Raw genomic sequence first — 22,698 nt, 5'->3', positions numbered from 1 at the left:
AACGAAAATACTCGAATCGAATTGAAAATAATTGAATAGATCGGAATTGAATCAAAATTAATCGAATCTTATTGAAAATACATTCATGAAATCGGAAGTATTCCATTCGAACTGAAAATATTCGAATGGAATCAATAAGAATCGATTCGAATCGAAAATACACTAATGGAATTGAAAATTCTCAAATCGAATCGAAAATACTCGAATCCATTCGAAAATACTCGAATCGAATCAAAAATACTCGAATGGAATAGAAAAAACTCGAATTGAATTGATTTGAATTGAAAATACACGAATCAAATTGAAAATACTTGAACCGAAAATACTCCAATCAAAATGAAAAATTTGATTCCCATCAAAAATACTCGAATCGTATAGAAAATACTCGAATCGAATAGAAAATACTCAAATGGAATTCAAAAACCTTGAATCGAATCGAAAATACTCGAATCCATTCCAAAATACACGAATCGAATCGAAAATACACGAATCGACTCGAATTGAATTGAAAAAAGTCAAGTCAAATCGAAAATACTCGAATCGAATCGAAAATAGTCGAATCGAATCAAATCGAATTGAAAATACTCGAATCGAATTTAAAATACTCGAATCAAATCCAAAATACTCGAAACGAATCGAAAATATTCGAATCAAATAGAAAATAATCAAATCGAATCAAATCAAATTGAAAATAGTCGAATCGAATCGAATAGAAAATACTCGAATCGAATTGAATCGAAAATACTCAAATCATACCGAATCGAATTAAAAAAAATCGAAACTATTCGAAAATACTCGAATCGATCAAAAATACTCAAATAGAGTAGAATCGAATCGAAAACACTCGAATCGAATGGAAAATACTCGAATGGAAATGAAAATCCTCAAATCGAATCGAAAATACTCGAATACATTCCAAAATACTCGAATCGAATTGAAAATACTCGAATCAACTCGAAAATACTCGAATCAGATTGAATCAAATTGAAAATACTCGAAACGAATTGAAAATTTCGAATTGAATAGAAAATACTCAATCGAATAGAATAGAATTGAAAATACACGAATCGAATCAAATATACTCGATTCAAATAGAAAAACTCAATTCGAATTGAAAATACTCAAATCCAACTGAAAATACTAAAATTGAATCGAAAATTCTCGAATGTAAACATAAATCCTCAAATCGAATCGAAAATAATCGAATCCATTCCAGAATACTCAAATCGAAATGAAAATACTGGAATCGACACGAAAATACTCGAATCGAAACAAATCAAATTGAAAATAATCGAATTGAATCGAAAATACTCGAATTGAATTCAAAATACTCGAATCGAATTGAATCGATTTGAAAATTCACGATTCGAATCGAAAATTCTCGAATCAAATCGAATTGAATAGAAAATACTCGAATCCAATCGAAAATACTCGAATAGAATCGAAAATACTCGAAAGGAATTGAAAATAGTTGAATCGAATCGAAAATAATCGAATCAAATAAAATCAAATTGAAAATAGTCGAATCGAAACGAATTGAAAATACTCAAATCGAACTGAATCGAAAATACTCAAATCGAATCGAATTGAATTGAAAATAATTGAAACTATTTGAAAATACTCGATACGATCAAAAATACTCAAATAGAATCAAATCGAATTGAAAATACTCGAATCGAATAGAAAATACTCAAATCGAATCAAATAGAATTGAGAACACTCGAATTGAAACAAAAAAACACGAATCGAAACGAAAAAACTCGATTCGAATCAAAAATACTCAAATCCAATAGAAAATACTCGAATCGAAAATACTCGAATGGAATCGAAAAACCTCAAATCGAATCGAAAATACTCGAACCCATTCCAAAATACTCGAATCGAATCGAAAATACTTGAATCGATCGAAAATAGTCAAATGAGTCGAAAATACTCGAATCCAAACGAAAATACTTGAATCAAATTGAAAATAATCGAATCGATTGGAATCAAATCAAAATTAATCGAATCTTATCAAAAATACATTCATGGAATCGAAAGTACTGCATTCGAATCGAAAATATTCGAATGGAATCAGAAAGAATCAATTCGAATGGAAAATACTCGAATGGAATCGAAAATCCTCAAATCGAATCAAAAATACTCTAATCCATTCCAAAATAATCGAATCGAATCGAAAATCCTCAAATTGAATCGAAAATACTCGAATCCCTTCCAAAATACATGAATCGAATCAAAAATACATGAATCGACTGAATTGAATTGAAAAAACTCGAGTCGAATTGAAAATACTCGAATTGAATCGAAAATAATCGAATCGAATCAAATCAAATTGAAAATAGACGAATCGAATCGAATTGAAAATACTCGAATCGAATTGATTCGAAAATAGTCAAATCGAATCGAATCGAATTGAAAATAATCGAAACTATTCGAAAATACTCGAATCGATCAAAAATACTCAAATAGAATCGAATTGAAATGAAAATACTCGAATCGAATCGAAAATAATCGAATCGAATAGAAAATACTCGAATCGATCGAAAATACTCAAATAGAATCGAATTGAATTGAAAATACTCGATTCGAATTGAAAATACTCGAATCGAATTGAAAACACTCGAATCAAATCAAAACCCTCGAATCAAATCGAGAATAATCGAATTGAAAATACTCGAATCAAATTGAATCAAAAATACTCAAATGAAACCGAATCGAATTAAAAATAATTGAAACTATTTGAAAGTTCTCGAATCGCTCGAAAATACTCCAATACATTCGAATCGAATCGAAAATACTCGAATCGAATCGAAAACACTCGAATCGAATAGAAAATACTGGAATGGAATGAAAATCCTCAAATTGAATTGAAAATATTCGAATACATTCCAAAATACTCGAATCGAATCTAAAATACTCGATTTGACTTGAAAATATTCGAATTGGATTGAATCGAATTGAAAATACTCTAAATGATTTGAAAATTTGAATAGAAAACAAAATACTCGAATCGAATCAAATAGAATTGAAAATACACGAATCGAATCGAAAATACTAGAAATAGAATCAAAAAACTCGATTCGAATCGAAAGTACTCAAATCCAATTGAAAATACTAAAATTGAATAAAAAATTCTCGAATGGAAACGTAAATCCTCAAATCGAATCGAAAATAATCGAATCCATTCCAAAATACTCGAATCGAAATGAAAATACTGGAATCAACTCGAAAATCCTCGAATCGAATCAAATCGAATTGAAAATACTCGGATTGAACCGAAACTACTCGAATCGAATCGAATCGATTTGAAAATACACGATTCGAATCGAAAATACTCGAATCAAATCGAATTGAATAGAACATACTCGAATCAAATCGAAATACTTGAATCGAATTGAAAATATTCGAATCGAATTGAAAATTCTCGAATAGAATCGAACCAAATGAAAGTACTCGAATGCAATCGAAAATACTCGAATTGAATAGAAAATACTCTAATTCAATAGAATCGAATTGAAAATACTTGAATCGAATCAAAAATAGTCGAATCGAATCGAAAATACTCGAATCGAATCGAAAAAAATTGATTCGAATCAAAAATACTCAAATACAATTGAAAATACTTGAATCGAATCGAAAATACTCGAATGGCATCGAAAATACTCAAATCTAATCGAAAATATTCGAATCCATTCCAAAACACTCGAATGCAATTGAGAATACTCGAATCGAATCGAAAATACTCGAATCAAATCGAAAATACTTGAAAGGAATTGAAAATAATCGAATCGAATCGAAAACAATCGAATCAAATCAAATCAAATTGATAATAGTCGAATCGAAATGAACTGAAAATACTCAAATCGAACTGAATCGAAAATACTCAAATCAAATCGAATTGAATTGAAAATAATTTAAACTATTTGAAAATACTCGATATGATCAAAAGTACTCAAATAGAATCAAATCGAATCGAAAATACTCGAATCGAATAGAAAATATTCGAATAGAATCGAAAAGAATTGAGAACACTCAAATTGAAACAAAAATACACAAATCGAATCGAAAAAACTCGATTCAAATAGAAAATACTCAAATCCAATAGAAAATACTCGAACCCATTCCAAAATACTCGGATCGAATCGAAAATACTCGAATCGATCGAAAATAGTCAAATGAATCGAAAATACTCAAATCCAAATGAAAATACTCCAATGGAATTGAAAATAATCGAATCGAATGGAATCATATCAAAATTAATCGAATCTTATCGAAAATACATTCATTGAATAGAAAGTACTCCATTCGAATCGAAAATATTCGAATGGAATCAAAAAGAATCCATTCGAATCTAAAATACTCGAATGGAATTGAAAATCCTCAAATCGAATCGAAAATACTCGAATCCATTCCAAAATACTCGAATCGAATCAAAAATACTCGAATGGAATAGAAAATATTCGAATCAAATAGAATACAATTGAAAATACACGAATCAAATCGAAAATACTTGAATCTAATTGAAAAAACTCCAAATGAATTGAAAAAACTCGATTCGAATAGAAAATACTTGAATCGAATAGAAATTACTCGAATCGAATATAAAATACTCAAATGGAACCAAACTCCTCAAATCGAATGGAAAATACTCTAATCAATTCCAAAATAATCGAATAGAAACGAAAATCCTCAAATCGAATCGAAAATACTAAAATCGAAACAAATTGAATCGAAAATACTCGAATCGAATCAAATAGAATCGAGAACACTCGAATGGAATCGAAAATACACGAATCGAATTGAAAAAACTTAATTCGCATCGGAAATACTCAAATCCAATAGAAAATACTCTAATCGAATTGTAAATACTCGAATGGAATCGAAAATCCTCAAATCGAATTGAAAATACTCAACCCATTCCAAAATACTCGAATCGAAACGAAAATACTCGAATTGAATTGAAATAAAATACTCAAATTGAATCGAATTGAAATGAAAATAATCGAAACTATTCAAAAATACTTGAATCGATCGAAAATACTCAAATAGAATCGAATTGAAACGAAAATACTCGAATCGAATCGAAAATAATCGAATCGAATAGAAAATACTTGAATCGATCAAAAATACTCAAATAGAATCGAATTGAATTGAAAATACTCGATTCGAAATGAAAATACTCGAATCGAATCCAAAATACTCGAATTGAATAGAAAATACTCGAATGGAAATGAAAATCCTCAAATCAAATAAAAAATACTCGAATACATTCAAAATGCTCGAATCGAATCGAAAATACTCGAATCGACTCGAAAATACTCGAATCGATTTGAATCGAATTGAAAATACACGAATCGAATCGAAAGTACTCGAATCGAAACGAAAATACTCGAAACAAATTGAAAATAATCGAATCGAATCGAAAATAATCGAATCAAATCAAATCAAGTTGAAAATAGTCAAATCGAAATGAATTGAAAATACTCAAATCGAATTGAATAGAAATACTCAAATCGAATTGAATCGAACTGAAAATAATTGAAACTATTCGAAAATACTCGATACGATGGAAAATACTAAAATCGAAACGAATTGAATCGAAAATACTCGAATCGAGTAGAAATACTTGAATCGAATCGAATAAAATCGAGAACACTCGAATTGAATCGAAAATACACGAATCGAATCGAAAAAACTCGATTCGCATCCGAAATACTCAAATCCAATAGAAAATACTCGAATCGAATTGAAAATACTCGAATGGAATCGAAAATCCTCAAATCGAATTGAAAATACACAAACCCATTCCAAAATACTCGAATCGAAATGAAAATACTCGAATCGATCGAAAATAATCAAATCGAATTGAATCGAATCGAAAATTCTGGAATTGAATTGAAAATACTCGAATCGAATTAAAACCACTCGAATCAAATCGATAAAACTCAAATCGAATCGAGAATAATCGAATCGAATTGACAATACTCGAATTGAATCGAAAACACTCGAATAGAATCAAATCGATTGAAAAAATCTAAAATACGCGAATCGAATCGAAAGTAGTCAAATGATTCGAAAATACTCGAATCCAAACGAAAATACTCGAATGGAATTGAAAATAATCGAATCGAATGGAATCAAATCAAAATTAATCGAATCTTATCTAAAATACATTCATCGAATCAAAAGTACTCCATTCGAATCGAAAATATTCGAATGGAATCAAAAACAATCGATTCGACTAGAAAATACTCAAATGGAATCGAAAATCCTCAAATCGAATTGAAAATACTCGAATCCATTCCAAAATGCTCGAATCGAATCGAAAATACTCGAATGGAATAGAAAATACTCGAATCGAATAGAATCGAATTGAAAATACACGAATCGAATCGAAAATACACAGTTAGAATCGAAATTACTCGAATCGAATTGAAAAAAATCGATACGAATCAAAAATACTCGAATTGAATTGAAAATACTCAAGTCGAATAGAAAATGCTCGTATGGAATCGAAAATGCTCAAATGGCTTCGAAAACACTCTAATCCATTCCAAAATAATCGAATAGAATGGAATCGAATCAAAATTAATCGAATCTTATCGAAAATACATTCATCGAATCGAAAGTACTCCATTCGAATCGAAAATATTCGAATGGAATTGAAAAGAATCAATTTGAATCGAAAATACTCGAATGGAATAGAAAATCCTCAAATTGCATCGAAAATACTTGAATCCATTCCAAATACTCGAAATTTATCAAAAATACCCGAATGGAATAGAAAATACGCAAATCTAATCGAATCGAATTGAAAATACAAGAATTGAATCGAAAATACTCGAATCGAATATAAAATAATCGAATCGAATAGAAAATATTTGAATCGATCGAAAATACTCAAAGAGAATCGAATCCAATCAAAAATACTCGAATTGAATTGAAAATACTCGAATCGAATAGAAAACACTCGAATCGAATTGAAAAAACTCAAATCAAATCGAATAAATTGAAAAAATCGAAAATAGACGAATTGAATCGAAAATAGTCAAATGTATTGAAAATACTCGAATGCAAACGAAAATACTCGCATCGAATTGAAAATAATCAAATCGAATGGAATCAAATCATAATTAATTGAATCTTATCGAAAATACATTCATCAAATCGAAAGTACTCCATTCGAATCGAAAATACTCGAATGGAATTGAAAATCCTCAAATCGAATCGAAAATAATCGAATCCATTCCAAAATACTTGAATCGAATCGAAAATAGTCGAATGGAATAGAAAATACTCGAATCGAATCGAATCGAATTGAAAATAAACGAATCAAATAAAAAATACTCGAATTGAATCTAATTGAATTGAAAATACTCGAATCGAATTGAAAATACTCGAATTGAATCGAAAATACTCGAGTCATATAGAAAATACTCGAATCGAATCGAAAATACTCGAATTGAATAGAAAAATATTGATTTGAATCGAAAATACTGAATTCCAATCGAAAATCCTCGAATCGAATAGAAAATACTCAAATCCATTCCAAAATACTCGAATCGAATCAAAAATACTCGAAACGAATTGAAAATACTCGAATCGAATAGAATTGAATTGAATATAGTCGAATCGAATCGAAAATACTCGAATCGAATCGAAAATAGTCGAATCAAATCGAATCGAATAGAGAATACTCGAATCAAGTCGAAAATACTCGAAACGAATTGAAATTAATGAAATCAAATCAAATCAAATTGAAAATAGTCGATTAAAATCGAATTGAAAATACTTGAATCAAATTGAATTGAAAATACTCAAATCGAATCGAATCGAGTTGAAAATAATGGAAACTATTCGAAAATACTCAAAACGATGGAAAAACTCAAATAGAATCGAATCGAAAATACTCGAATCGAATTGAATAGAAAATACTCGAATTAATCGAAAACACTCAAATCGAATCGAAAATACTCGAATAGAATAGAAAATACTCGAAAGGATTGAAAAAACTCAAATAGAATCAAATCGAATCGAAAATTCTCGAATCGAATTGAAAAAAATTGATTCGAATCGAAAATACTCAAATCCAATCGAAAATACTCGAATCCAATCGAAAATACTCTAATGGCTTCGAAAATCATCGAATTGAATAGAAAATAGTCGAATCCATTCCAAAATCCTCGAATTGAATCGAAAATACTCGAATTCGTGTAGTTTACACGAATCGAATAGAATTGAATTGAAAATACTCGAATCAAATCGAAAATACTCGAAACAAATTGAAAATAATCAAATTGAATAGAAAATAATCGAATCAAATCAAATCCAATTGAAAATAGTCAAATCGAATTGAATTGAAAATACTCAAATCGAATTGAATCGAATTGAAAATTATCGAAACTATTCGAAAATACTCAATACGATCGAAAATACTCGAATTGAATTGAATAGAATTGAGAACACTCGATATGAATCGAAAATACACGAATCGAATCAAAAAAACTCGATTCGAATCGAAAATATTCAAATCCAATAGAAAATACTGGAATCGAATCGAAAATACTCGAATCGAATTGAATTGAATTGAAAAAACTCGAATCAAATGGAAAATACTCGAATCGAATCTAAAATGTTCAAATCAAAACGAATCAAATTGAAAATACTCGAATTGGTCGAAAATACTCAAATAGAATCGAATCAAATCGAAAATACTTGAATCAAATAGAAAATACTCGAATCGAACCAAATCAAATTGAGAACACTCGAATCGAATCGAAAATACTCGAATAGAAAAGAAAATACTCGAATCGATCGAAAATACTCAAATAGAATCGAATCGAATCGAAAATAATCCAATTGAATTGAAAATACTCGAATCAAATTGAAAACAATCGAATTGAATCGAAAAAACTCGAATCGAATCAAATCGACAATAATCGAATCGAATCGAAAATACTCAAATGGAATATAATATACGCGAATCCAATCGAATCGAATTGACAAAACTCAATTCAAATCGAAAATACTCAAATCGAATCGAAAATCCTCAAATCGAATCGAAAATACTCTAATCCATTCCAGAATACTCGAATTAATTAGAAAATCCTCAAATCGAATTGAATATACTCAAATCCTTTCCAAAATACTCGAATCGAATCGAAAATACTCAAATCGAATCGAAAATACTCGAATCAACTCTAATTGAATTGAGAATACTCGAATCGAATCGAATTGATTGAAAAAATCGAAAATAATCCAATCGAATCGAAAATAGTCAAATGAATGGAAAATACTCGAATCCAAACGAAAATACTTGAATCAAATTGAAAATAATTGAATCGAATGGAATCAAAACAAAAATAATCGAATCTTATTGAAAATAAATTCATTGAATCGAAAGTACTCCATTCGATTCAAAAATATTCCAATGGAATCGGAAAGAATCGATTCGAATCGAATCGTATTGAAAATATTCGAATCAAATTAAAAATATTTGAATCGAATCAAAAATACTCAAAACGATTTGAAAATAATCAAATCGAATCGAAAATAATCGGATCAAATCAAATTGAAAATAATCGAATCGAGTCGAATTGAAAATACTCGAATCGAATTGAATCAAAAATACTCAAATCGAATCAAATCGAATTGAAAATAATCAAAACTATTCGAAAATACTCGAATCGATCGAAAGTACTCAAATAGAATTGAATCAAATCAAAATACTCGAATCAAATACAAAATACTCGAATCGAATCGAAAATACTCGAATCGAATCGAAAATACTCGAATCGAATTGAAAATACTTGAATCGAATTGAATCGAAAATACTCGAATCGAATCACCAATATTCGAATCGAATCGAGAATAATCGAATCGAATTGACAATACTCGAATCGGATCGAAAATGCTCGAATCGAATCGAATCGATTGAAAAAAATAAAATACTCGAATCAAATTGAAAATAGTCAAATGAATTGAAAATACTCGAATCCAAACTAAAATACTAGAATCGAATTGAAAATAATCGAATCGAATGGAATCGAATCAAAATTAATCGAATATTATCGAAAATACATTCATCGAATCGAAAGTATTCCATTCGAATTGAAATAGAATCGAAAAGAATCAATTCGAACTGAAAATAATCGAATCACATCGAAAATAATCGAATCAAGTAGAAAAAAATCGAATCGAATCCAAGTATTCGAAACGAATGGAAAATAATTGTTTCGAATCGAAAATGCTCGAATTGAGTCGAATTTCTCGAAATGAATCGAAAATACTAGAATCGACTCTAAAATAATCAAATCGAATCAAAAATAATCGAATCAAATAAAAAATACTCGAATTGAATCGAAAATACAAGAATCGAAAATAATCAAATCCAATCAAAAATATTCGAATCGATTCGAAAATAGTTGAATCAAATTGAAAATAATCGAATCAAATCGAATCAAGTCGAAAATAATCGAATTGAATTGAAAATTCTGGAATCGAATAGAAAATAATCGAATCAATTTAAAATGCTCGAATCAAATAGAAAATAGTCGAATTGAATCGAAAATAATCTAATCGAATCAAATTGAACCGAAAACACTCCCTTGACTCAAAAGTACTCAAATTGAATAGAAAATGCATGAATTGAATAGAAAATACTCGAAGTGAATTGAGAAAAAAAATAATTGAATCAAATCGAAAATACTCAAAACAATCGAAAATAATAGAGTCGAATGGAATCGAATGGAAAAGACTTGAATCGAAACGAAAATACTCGAATCTAATCCAATATGATAGAATTGAAACGGAAATAATCGATTTGAATGAAAAATACTCTAATCAAATTGAAAATAATCGATTTGACTCAAAAATACTCAAATGGAATAGAAAATACTCGAAACAAATGGAAAATAATCTAATCGACTCGAAGATACCCAAATCGATTAGAAAATAACTGAATCGATTCGAAAATACTCGAATCGAATCCAAAATACTCGAATCGAATTGAAAATAATCGAATTGAATGGAATCAAATTGAAAATTCACGAATTAAAGTGAAAATACTCAAATCTAATCGAAAATGATCGAATCGAAAATAATCGAATTGAATCAAAAATACTCTAATCAAATTGAAAATACATTAATCGACTCGAAAATACTCAAATTGAATGGAAAATAATCGAATAGACTCGAAAATACTCGAATCGAATGGAAAATAATCGAATCGAATCCAAAATATTCGAATCGAATTGAAAATAATCGAATCGAATCCAAAATATTCGAATCGAATTGAAAATAATCGAATCGAAAGGAATCGAATCGAAAATTCACGAATCAAAACGAAAATACTCAAATCTAATAGAAAATGATCGAATCGAATAAAAAATAATCGAATTGAATAAAAAATACTCTTATCAAATTGAAAATACACAAATCAACTCGAAAATACTCAAATCGAATCGAAAATACTCGAATTGACTCGAAAATACTCAAATCGATTCGAAAGTACTCAAATCGAATCAAAAATGCTCGAATCGAATAAAAAATTATCGTATTGAATGGAATAGAATAGAAAGTCCTCGAATCGAATTGTCAATACTCGAATCAAATAAAAAATAATCGAATCAAATCGAAAATACTCGAATCGAATGGAAAATAATCGAATCAAATTGAAAATGCTCAAATCAAATAGAAAATAGTCAAATCGAATTGAAAAACCTCGAAACTAATTCAAAATGATCGATTCTTATCGAAATTTTTCGAGTCGAGTCAGAAATAATCGAATCGATTCGAAAATAATCGAATCGAATGGAATCGAATAGAAAATACTCGAATCGACTCGAGAATACTCGAATTAAATCGAAAATAATCGAATCGAATGGCATTGAATCAAAAACGATCGAATCGAATCGATAAAATTCGAATCGAATGGAAAATAATTGATTCCATTCGAAAATGCTCAAATTGAATAGAAAATAGTAGAATCGAAATGAAAATACTCAAATTGACTTGAAAATACTTGAATCGAATGGAAAATAATCAAATCGACTCGAAGATACTCAAATCAATTAGAAAATAATCGAATCTATTCGAAAACACTCGAATTGAATTGAAAATACTCGAAACGAATGGAAAATAATTGAATCGAATCCAAAATACTCGAATCGAATCGAAAATAATCGAATCGAATCAAATCGAACTGAAAATACTCGGATCGACTCGAACGTACTCAAATCGAATCAAAATGCTCGAATCGAATCAAAAATTATCGAATTGAATGGAATAGAATAGAAAAACCTCTAATCGAATCGAAAATACTCGAAAAAAATTGACAATATTCGAATCAAATAAAAAATAATTGAATCAAATCGAGAATACATGAATCAAATAGAAAATCCTCCAATCGAATTGACAATACTCGAATCGAGTCAAATTGAAAATACTCAAATCGAATGGAAAATAATCGAATCAAATTGAAAATGCTCAAATCAAATATAAAATAGTCGAATCGAACCAAAAAACCTCGAAACTAATTCAAAATGATCGATTCGTATCGAAAATTTTCGAATCGAGTCAGAAATAATCAAATCGAATAGCAATAATCGAATTGAGTGTAATCGAATAGAAAATACTCGAATCAACTCGAGAATACTCGAATAAAATTGAATATAATCGAATCAAATGGCATCAAATCAAAAATGATCAAATCGAATTGAAAATACTTGAATCGAATAAAAAATAATCAAATCGATTCGAAAATGCACAAATCGAATAGAAAACAGTCTAATCGAATCAAAAATACTCAAATCGACTCGAAAATACTCGAATCAACTAGAAAATACTCGAATAGAATCGAATCGAATCAAAAATATTCTAATCGACTTGAACGTAATAGATTCAAAACGAAAATAATAGAAAAATCGAATCAAGTTGAAAATACTCGAATCAAATTAAAAATACTCGAATCAAATGGAAAATAATCTAATCGAATCAAAAATGCTCGGATGAAATAGAAAATAGTCAAACCGAATCGAAAATACTCGAATCTAAACGAAAATGATCGATTCGAATCGAAAATAATCAAATCGAGTCAAAAATACTCAAATCGAATAAAAAATTATCGAATCGACTCGAAAATACTCAAATCAAATCAAAAATACTCCCATTGACTCGAAAATACTCGAATTGAATCGAAAATACTCGAATCAAATAAAAAATGATCGAATCGAATGGAATAGAATAGAATATCCTCAAAACGAATCGAAAATACTCGAATCGAATCGAAAATAATCGAATAGAATGGAATCAAATCAAAAATACTCAAATAGAAACGAAATTACTCAAATCTAATCAAAAATACTCGAATCTAATCAAAAATAATCGAATCGAAAATAGTCTAAACGAATCAAAAATACTCGAATCGACTAGAAAATACTCGAATCGAATCGAAAATAATCGAATCAAATCAAATCGAACCGAAAATACTCAGATCGATTCGAAATTACTCAATTCGAATCGAAAATGCTCGAATAGAGTCGAAAATACAAAAATCGAATCGAAAATAATCTAATCGAATCAAAATATTCAAATCGATTTGAAAATAGTCGAATCAAATCGAAAATAATTGAATCAAATTGAATCAAGTCGAAAATAATCGAATCGAATCTAAAATATGCGAATCTACTTGTAAGTAATCGAATCAAATCAAATCGAGTTGAAAATAATCGAATCGAATTAAAAATACTCGAATCGAATGGAATATGATCGAATCGAATCGAAAATGCTCGAATCAAATAGAAAATAGTCGAATCAAAAAGAAAAAACTTGGGATCCCTGGGTGGCGCAGCGGTTTAGCGCCTGCCTTTGGCCCAGGGCGCGATCCTGGAGACCTGGGATCGAATCCCACGTCAGGCTCCCGGTGCATGGAGCCTGCTTCTCCCTCTACCTATGTCTCTGCCTCTCTCTCTCTCTGTGTGTGACTATCATAAATAAGTAAAAAATTATTAAAAAAAAAAAAGAAAAAAGAAAAAACTTGGGATCCCTGGGTGGCGCAGCGGTTTGGCGCCTGCCTTTGGCCCAGGGTGCGATCCTGGAGACCCAGGATCGAGTCCCACATTGGGCGCCCGGTGCATGGAGCCTGCTTCTCTCTCTGCCTATGTCTCTACCTCTCTCTCTCTCTCTCTGTGACTATCATAAATAAGTAAAAATTAAAAAAAAAACTTTAAAAAAAAAAAGAAAAAACTCGAATCTAATCGAAAACGATCGACTCGAATCGAAAATAATCGAATCGAGTCAAAAATACTCGAATCGAATCGAGAATAATAGAATTGACTCGAAAATACTCAAATGGAATCGAAAATACTCGAATTGACTCGAAAATACTCAAATCGATAGAAAATAATCGAATCAAATCGAACCGAAATAATTGAATCGAAAATACTCGAATCGAATCGAAAATACAAGAATCGAATCTAAAATAATCAAATCGAGTCAAAAATATTCGAATCGATTAGAAAGTAATCGAATCAAATCAAAATAATCGATTAAAATCGAATCGAGTCGAAAATATTCGAATCAAATTGAAAATACTCGAATCGAATGGAAAATAATCGAATGGAACCGAAAATGGTCGAATTGAATAGAAAATAGTCCAATCGAATCGAAAATACTTGAATCTACTCGAAAAAACTCGAATAAAATTGATATTAATCGAATTGAATAGATTCGAATTGAAAAAATCTAATCGAATAGAAAATTCTCGAATCAAATAGAAAATAGTCGAATCGAGTCCAAAATACTCGAATCTAAACGAAAATAATTGATTCGAATCTAAAATAATCGAATCAAGTCAAAAATACTCGAATCGAAACACAAATTATCTAATCGACTCGAAAATACTCAAATCAAATCACAAATACTCCCATCGACTCGAAAATACTTGAATCGATTCGAAAATACTCGAATCAAATAAAAAATAAACGAATCGAGTCAAAAAAATTAATCGAATCGAAAATACTTGAAACGAATCAGAAATCCTGGAATCAAATCATAAATGATCGAATGTAATCGAAAATTATCGAATTGAATCAAAAAATACTCGAAAAATCGAAAATAATCGAATCGACTCAAAAATTCTATAATTCAGTCGAATCGAAAATACTCAAATCGACTAGAATACACTCGAATCGAATTGAAAATAATCGAATCAAATGGAATCGAATCGAAAATACTCGAATCGACTCAAGAATACTCGAATCAAATAGAAAATAATCGAACTGAATTGCATCAAATTGACAATGATAGAATCGAATCTAAAATACTCAAATCGAATAAAAAATAATCGAATCGATTCGAAAATGCATGAATCGAATAGAAAATAGTCTAATCAGGGGATCCCTGGGTGGCGCAGCGGTTTGGTGCCTGCCTTTGGCCCAGGGCGCGATCCTGGAGACCCGGGATCAAATCCCACATTGGGCTCCCGGTGCATGGAGCCTGTTTCTCCTTCTGCCTGTGTCTCTGCCTCTCTCTCTGTGACTATCATAAATAAATAAATAAATAAAATTTTAAAAAATAGTCTAATCAAATCGAAAATATTCAAATAGACTCGAAAATACTCGAATCGACTAGAAAATACTCGATCAAATCGAAAATAATCGAATCATAAAGAAATTGTCGAATTGAAGGAATAGAATAGAAAATCCTCGAATCAAAAGAAAAATACTCGAAACTAATTGACAATAATCGAATCGACTCGAAAATACTCAAATTGAATCGAAAATCCTCAAATCCACTCGAATATATTCAAATTGAATCGAAAATAATCGAATCGAATGGAATCAAAATAATCCAATCGAATCGAAAATATTCAAAACGAATGGAAAATACTGATTCCATTCGAAAATGCTCAACACAAAGAGAAAATATTCGAATCGACTTGAAAATAAATCCAGGGATCCCTGGGTGGCGCAGCAGTTTGGCGCCTGCCTTTGGCTGAGGGTGCGATCCTGGAGACCCGGGATTGAATCCCACATCGGGCTCCTGGTGCATGGAGCCTGCTTCTCCCTCTGCCTGTGTCTCTGCCTCTCTCTCTCTCTCTCTGTGTGACTATCATAAATAAATTTAAAAAAAAGAAAATACTCAAATCCAATCGAAAATCCTCGCATGGACTCGAAAATACTCGAATCGAATTGAAAATATTCGAATCAAATTGAATCGAAATAATCCAATCGAATCGAAAATACTTGAATCGAATAAAAAATACAAGAATTGAATCCCAAATAATTGGATCGAATCAAAAATATTCGAATCGATTCAAAAATATTCGAATCGAATCGAAAATACTCGAATCCCTTCCAAAATACTCAAATCAAATTGAAAATACTCGAAACGAATCAAAAATACTCGAATCGAATCGAGAATCCTCAAATCGAATGGAAAATCTTCGAATCGAATCGAAAATAATCCAATAGAATTGATTTGATTGAAAATACTCGTATCGAATCGAAAATACTTGAATGGAATCGAAAATAATCAAATTGCATCTAAAATACGCGAATCCATTCCAAAATACTCGAATCGAATCGAACATACTCCAATCGAATCGAAAATCCTCGAATCGAATGGAAAATACTCAAATCGAATCGAAAATAATCGAATCGAATCTAATTGAATTGAAAATACTCAAATCGAATCGAAAATACTCGAATGGAATCAAAAATCCTCAAATCGATTCGAAAATACTCGAATCCATTCCAAAATACTCAAATCGAAACAAAAATAATCGAATCGAATCGAAAATAATCGAATGAAATAGAAAATCCTCAAATCGAATCAAAAGTACTCGAATATATTCCAAAATACTCGAATCGAATCGAAAATACTTGAATCGAAAATCCTCAAATCGAATCAAAATACTCAAATATGTATTCCAAAATACTTGAATTGAACCGAAAATACTCGACTCCAATTGAAAATACTCGAATCAAATCGAATTGTTTGAAAATACTCGAATCGAATGGAAAATACTCTAATCGAATTAAAATAGTTGAATCGAATCAAAAATTCTTGAATACAATCGAATCGAATTGAAAAACTGAAATAAATCGACAATACTCGAATCGAATAGAAAATACCCGAATTCAATAGAATCGAATTGAAGATACTTGAATCAAATCGACAATACCCGAAACGAATCGAACATACTCGAGTCGAATTGAAAAAACTTGACTCGAATCAAAAATACTCGAATGGAATCGAAAATACACAAATCAGTTCAAAAATACTCGAGTCGAATTGAAAATACTTGAATTGAAACGAAACTACTCGAATGGAATCGAAAATCCTCAAATCGAAACGAAAATACTCAAATGTATTCCAAAATACTCGAAACCCTTCCAAAATACCCGAATCGAATCGAAAATACTCGAATCGAATAAAAAATAGTCGAATCCCTTCAAAAATACTCGAATCGTATTGAAAATACTCGAAACGAATCGAAAATACTCGAATTGAATCGAGAATCCTCGAATCGAATGGAAAATATTCGAGTCGAATCGAAAATAATCTAATCGAATTGAATTGATTGAAAATACTCAAATCGAATCGAAAATACTCGAAAAGAATCCAAAATACTCGAATCGAATCGAAAAAGCTTGATTCAAATAGAAAATACTCGAATCGAATTGAATTGAAAATACTCGAATCGAATGAACAATACGCGAATTGAATCGAAAATAATCATGTCGAATGGACAATACTAGAATCGAATCAAAAATAATCGAATCGAATCAAAAATACTCAAATCCAATAGAAAATACTCGAATCGAATCGAAAATACTCGAATCGAATAGAAACTAATCGAAAATACTCCAATCGAATCGAAAATACTAGAATTGAATAGAAAGTACCCAAATTCAATAGAATCGAATTGGAAATACTTGAATCGAATTGAAAATACACGAAAAGAATAGAAAATACTCAAATCAAATCAAAAGAACTTGATTCGAATCGAAAAAACTCGAATTGAATAGAAAATCCTCAAATCAAATCGAAAATACTCGAATCCATTCCAAAATACTCTAATCGAATAGAAAATACTCGAATGGAATCGAAAATACTCGAAATGAATCAAAAATCCTCGAATGGAATCGAAAATCCTCAAATTGAATCAAAATACTCAAATCCATTCCAAAATACTCGAATCGAATCGAAAATACTTGAATCGAAATGAATTGAATTGAAAATACTCGAATCAAATCGAATATACTCAAATCGAATCAAAAATACTCGAATTGAATTGAATCGAATTGTGAACACTCGAATTGAATCGAAAATACACGAATCGAATCGAATATAGTCGAATCGAATTGAAAATTCTCGAATAGAATCAAAAAGAATTGAAAATAATTGAATTGAATCGAAAATACTCGAATCGAAATAGAAAATACCCGAATTAAATAGAATCGAAATGAAAAAACTTGAATCGAATCAAAAATACTCGAAACGAATCGAAAATACTCGAATCGAATCGAAAAAACTTGATTCGAATCGAAAATACTCAAATCCAAACAAAAATATTCGAATAGAATCGAAAATACTCGAATGGAATCGAAAATCATCAAATCGAATCGAAAATAGTTGAATCCATTCCAAAATACTCGAATTGAATAGAAAATACTAGAATTGAATCGAAAATACTCGAATCAAATCGAATTGTTTGAAAACACTCGAATTGAATCGAAAATACTCGAATCCAATCGAAGATAGTCGAATTAAATAAAAAATTCTTGAATAGAATCCAATCGAATACAAAATACTCGAATGAATCGAAAATACTCTAATCGAATAGAAAATACCCGATTTCAATAGAATTGAATCGAAAATATTCGAATCGAATGGAAAAACTTGATTCGAATCTAAAATACTCGAATCGAATTGAATCGAATTGAGAGCATTCGAATTGAATCGAAAATACACGAATCGAATAGAAAACACCCGAATTCAATAGAATCCAATTGAAAATCCTTGAATCGAATCGAAAATAATCTAAACAAATCGAAAATACTCGAATCGAATTGAAAAAACTTGATTCGAATAGAAAATATTCAAATACAAACGAAAATATTCGAATCGAATCGACAATAATCGAATGGAATCGAATATCCTTTAATCGAATCGAAAATACTCGAATCCATTCCAAAATACTCAAATCGAATCGAAAATACTCAAATCCAATTGAAAATATTTGAAATGAATCAAAATACACAAATGGAATCGAAAGTCCTCAAAACGAATCCTAAATACTCGAATCCATTCCAAAATACTCGAATCGAATTGAAAACACTCGAATCAAAACGAAAATACTAGATTCAAATCGATAATACTCAAATGCAATCGAAAATACTCGAATGGAATCGAAAATCCTCAAATCGAATTGAAAATATCTAATCTCTTCCAAAATATTCGAATCGAATAGAAAATACTCGAATCGAATCGAAAAAACTCGAAACGAATTGAAAATACTCGAATCGAATCGAATCGAATTGAAAATACTGGAATTGAATCGAACATAGTCGAATCAAATAGAATCGAAAATACTCAAATCGAATCGAATCAAATTGAAAATAATCGAAATGATTCGAAAATACTAGAATCAATCGAAAATATTCAAATAGAATCGAATCAAATCGAAAATACTAGAAACGAATAGAAAATACTCAAATCGAATCGAATCGAATTGAAAATACTCAAATCGAATAGAAAATAATCGAATCGAATCGATTCGAAACTCCTCAAATCGATTGAAAATACTCAAATTGAATCGAATCGAAAATACTCGAATCAAATCGAAAATACTCGAATTGAATCGAATCGAATTGAAAATAATCAAATAGAATAGAAAATATTCGAATCGAATAGAAAATACTTGAATCGATCGAAAACACTCAAGTAAAATAGAATCGAATCGAATCGAGAATACACGAATCTAATCGAAAATTCTCGAATCGATTCGAATTGAATTGAAAATACACGAATCGAATAGAAAATACGTGAATCGAATCAAATCGAATTGAAAATACTCAAATCGATTGAAAATACTCAAATAGAACCGAATCAAAAATACTTGAATCGATCGAAAATACTCAAATAGAATAGAATCGAATCGGAAATACTTGAATCAAAAAGAAAATGCTCGAATCAAATCGAATCGAATTGAAAATACTGGAATTGAATCGAAAAAAATCGAATCGAATCGAAAATAATCGTATCGAATAGGAAATACTAGATTTGAATCGAAAAATTGAAAATACTCGATCAAATCAAAAAAACTCGAATCCAATCGAAAATACTCGAATCGAATCGCAAATCCTGGAATCTATTCGAAACAACTCGAATCGAATCGAAAATAATCGAATCGAATCGAATCGAATTGAAAATACTCGAATTGAATCAAAAATACTAGATTCGAAGAGTAAATACTCGAATCAAATCGAATCGAATTGAAAATACTCGAATCAAATTGAAAATACTCAAATCAAATAAAAAATACTCGAATCGAATCGAATATACTTGAATCGAATCAAAAATCCTCGAGTCGAATCAGAAATACTCGAATCGAATCGAAAATACTCGAATCGAATTGAGTAGAATTGAGAATACACTAATCGAATCGAATAAACTCGAATCGAATCGAATCAAATTGAAAATAATTGAAACGATTTGAAAATACTCGAATCGAATAGAAAATACTCAATTCGAATCGAATCAATTAGAAAAGAAATGAAAATAATCTAAACGATTCGAAAATTCTCGAATCGATCGAAGATACTCAAATCGAATCGAATCGAATCGAAAATCCTCGAATCGAATAGAAAATCCTCGAATCGAATCGAATCAAATTGAAAATAATCGAATAGATTGAAAACACTCGAATCGAATCCAAAATACCCGAATTGAATCGAAAATACTCGAATCGAATCAAAAAAATCGAATCGAATCGAAAATAATCGAATCGAATAGAAAATACTCGATACGAATTGAATTGAAAATACTCTAATTGAATCGAAAATACTCGAATAGAGTAAAAAATACTCGAATCGAATCGAATCAAATTGAAAATACTCGAATCAAATTGAAAATACTCTAATCAAATCGAAAAAACTCAAATCCAATTGAAAATACTCGAATCAAATCGCAAATTCTAGAATTTTGAATCGAAACTACTTGATTCTAATCGAAAATACTCGAAGCGAATCGAATCAAATTGAAAATACTCGAAATCAATCGAAAATACTCGAATCGAATAGAAAATACGCAAATCAATTCAAAAAAACTCGAATCCAATTGAAAATACTCGTATCAATTCGCAAATCCTCAAATCGAATCGAAAATACTCGAATGGAATCGAAAATACTCGAATCGAATAGAATCGAATTGAAAATTCTCGAATTGAATCAAAAATAGTCGAATCGAATTGAATCGAAAATACCCGAATCAATCGAAAATATCAAATTGTATCGAATCGAATAGAAAATACTCAAATCAAATCGAAAATACTCGAATTGAATCGAATCAAATTGAAAATACTGGAATCGAATCGAAAATAATTGAATCGAATAGAAAAAAATTGAATTGAATCGAAAATAATCGAATCGAATAGAAAATACTCGATTCGTATCGAATCGAATTGAAAATACTCGATCAAATAAAAAAAACTCGAATCCAATCGAAAATATTCGAATCGAATCACAAATCCTCGAATGTATTCAAAAGTACTCGCATCGAATCGAAAATACTGGAATCCCATCGACAATACTTGAATGGAATCGAAAATCCTCAAATCGAATTGAAAATACTTGAATCAATTCAAAAATAGTCGACTAGAATCGAAAACACTCAAATCCAATAGGAAATACACAAATAGAATCGAAAATGCTCGTATGGAATCGAAAATCCTCAAATCAAAACGAAAATACTCGAATATATTCCAAAATACTCGAATATATTCCAAAATACTCTAAACGAATGGAAAAAAATTGATTCGAATAGAAAATACTTGAATCGAATAGAATCGAAAATACTCGAATCGAATAGAAAATACCCGAATTCATTAGAATCTTATTGAAAGTACTTGAATCAAGTCGAAAATACTCGAAACGAATCAAAAATACTCGAATCGAATCGAAAATACCCGAATGGAATAGAAAATACTCGAATAGAATCGAATTGAATTGAAAATACTCGAATCAAATTGAAAATACTCTAATCGAATCGAAAATACTCGAATCGAATCGAAAATACTCAAATGGAATTGAAAATCCTCAAATGGACTCAAAAATACACGAATCCCTTCCAAAATACTCGAATCGAATAGAAAATACTCGAATCGAATAGAATCAAAAATAATCGAATCGAATATAAAATACCCGAATTCAATAGAATCGAATTGAAAATACTTGAATCGAATCGAAAATACTCGAAACGAATCGAAAATACTCGAATCGAATTGAAAAAAACTTGATTCGCATCGAAAATACTCAAATCCAATCGAAAATATTCTAATCGAATCGAAAATAGTCGAGTGGAAATGAAAATCCTCAAATAGAATCGAAAATACTTGAATGAATTCCAAAATACTCGAATCGAATCGAAAATACTCGAATCAAATCGAAAATAGTTGAATCACTTCCAAAATAA

Source organism: Vulpes vulpes, chromosome 15 (genome assembly GCF_048418805.1).
Source record: "Vulpes vulpes isolate BD-2025 chromosome 15, VulVul3, whole genome shotgun sequence".
Lineage (NCBI taxonomy): Eukaryota > Metazoa > Chordata > Mammalia > Carnivora > Canidae > Vulpes > Vulpes vulpes.
This window is presented reverse-complemented; position numbering follows the sequence as displayed.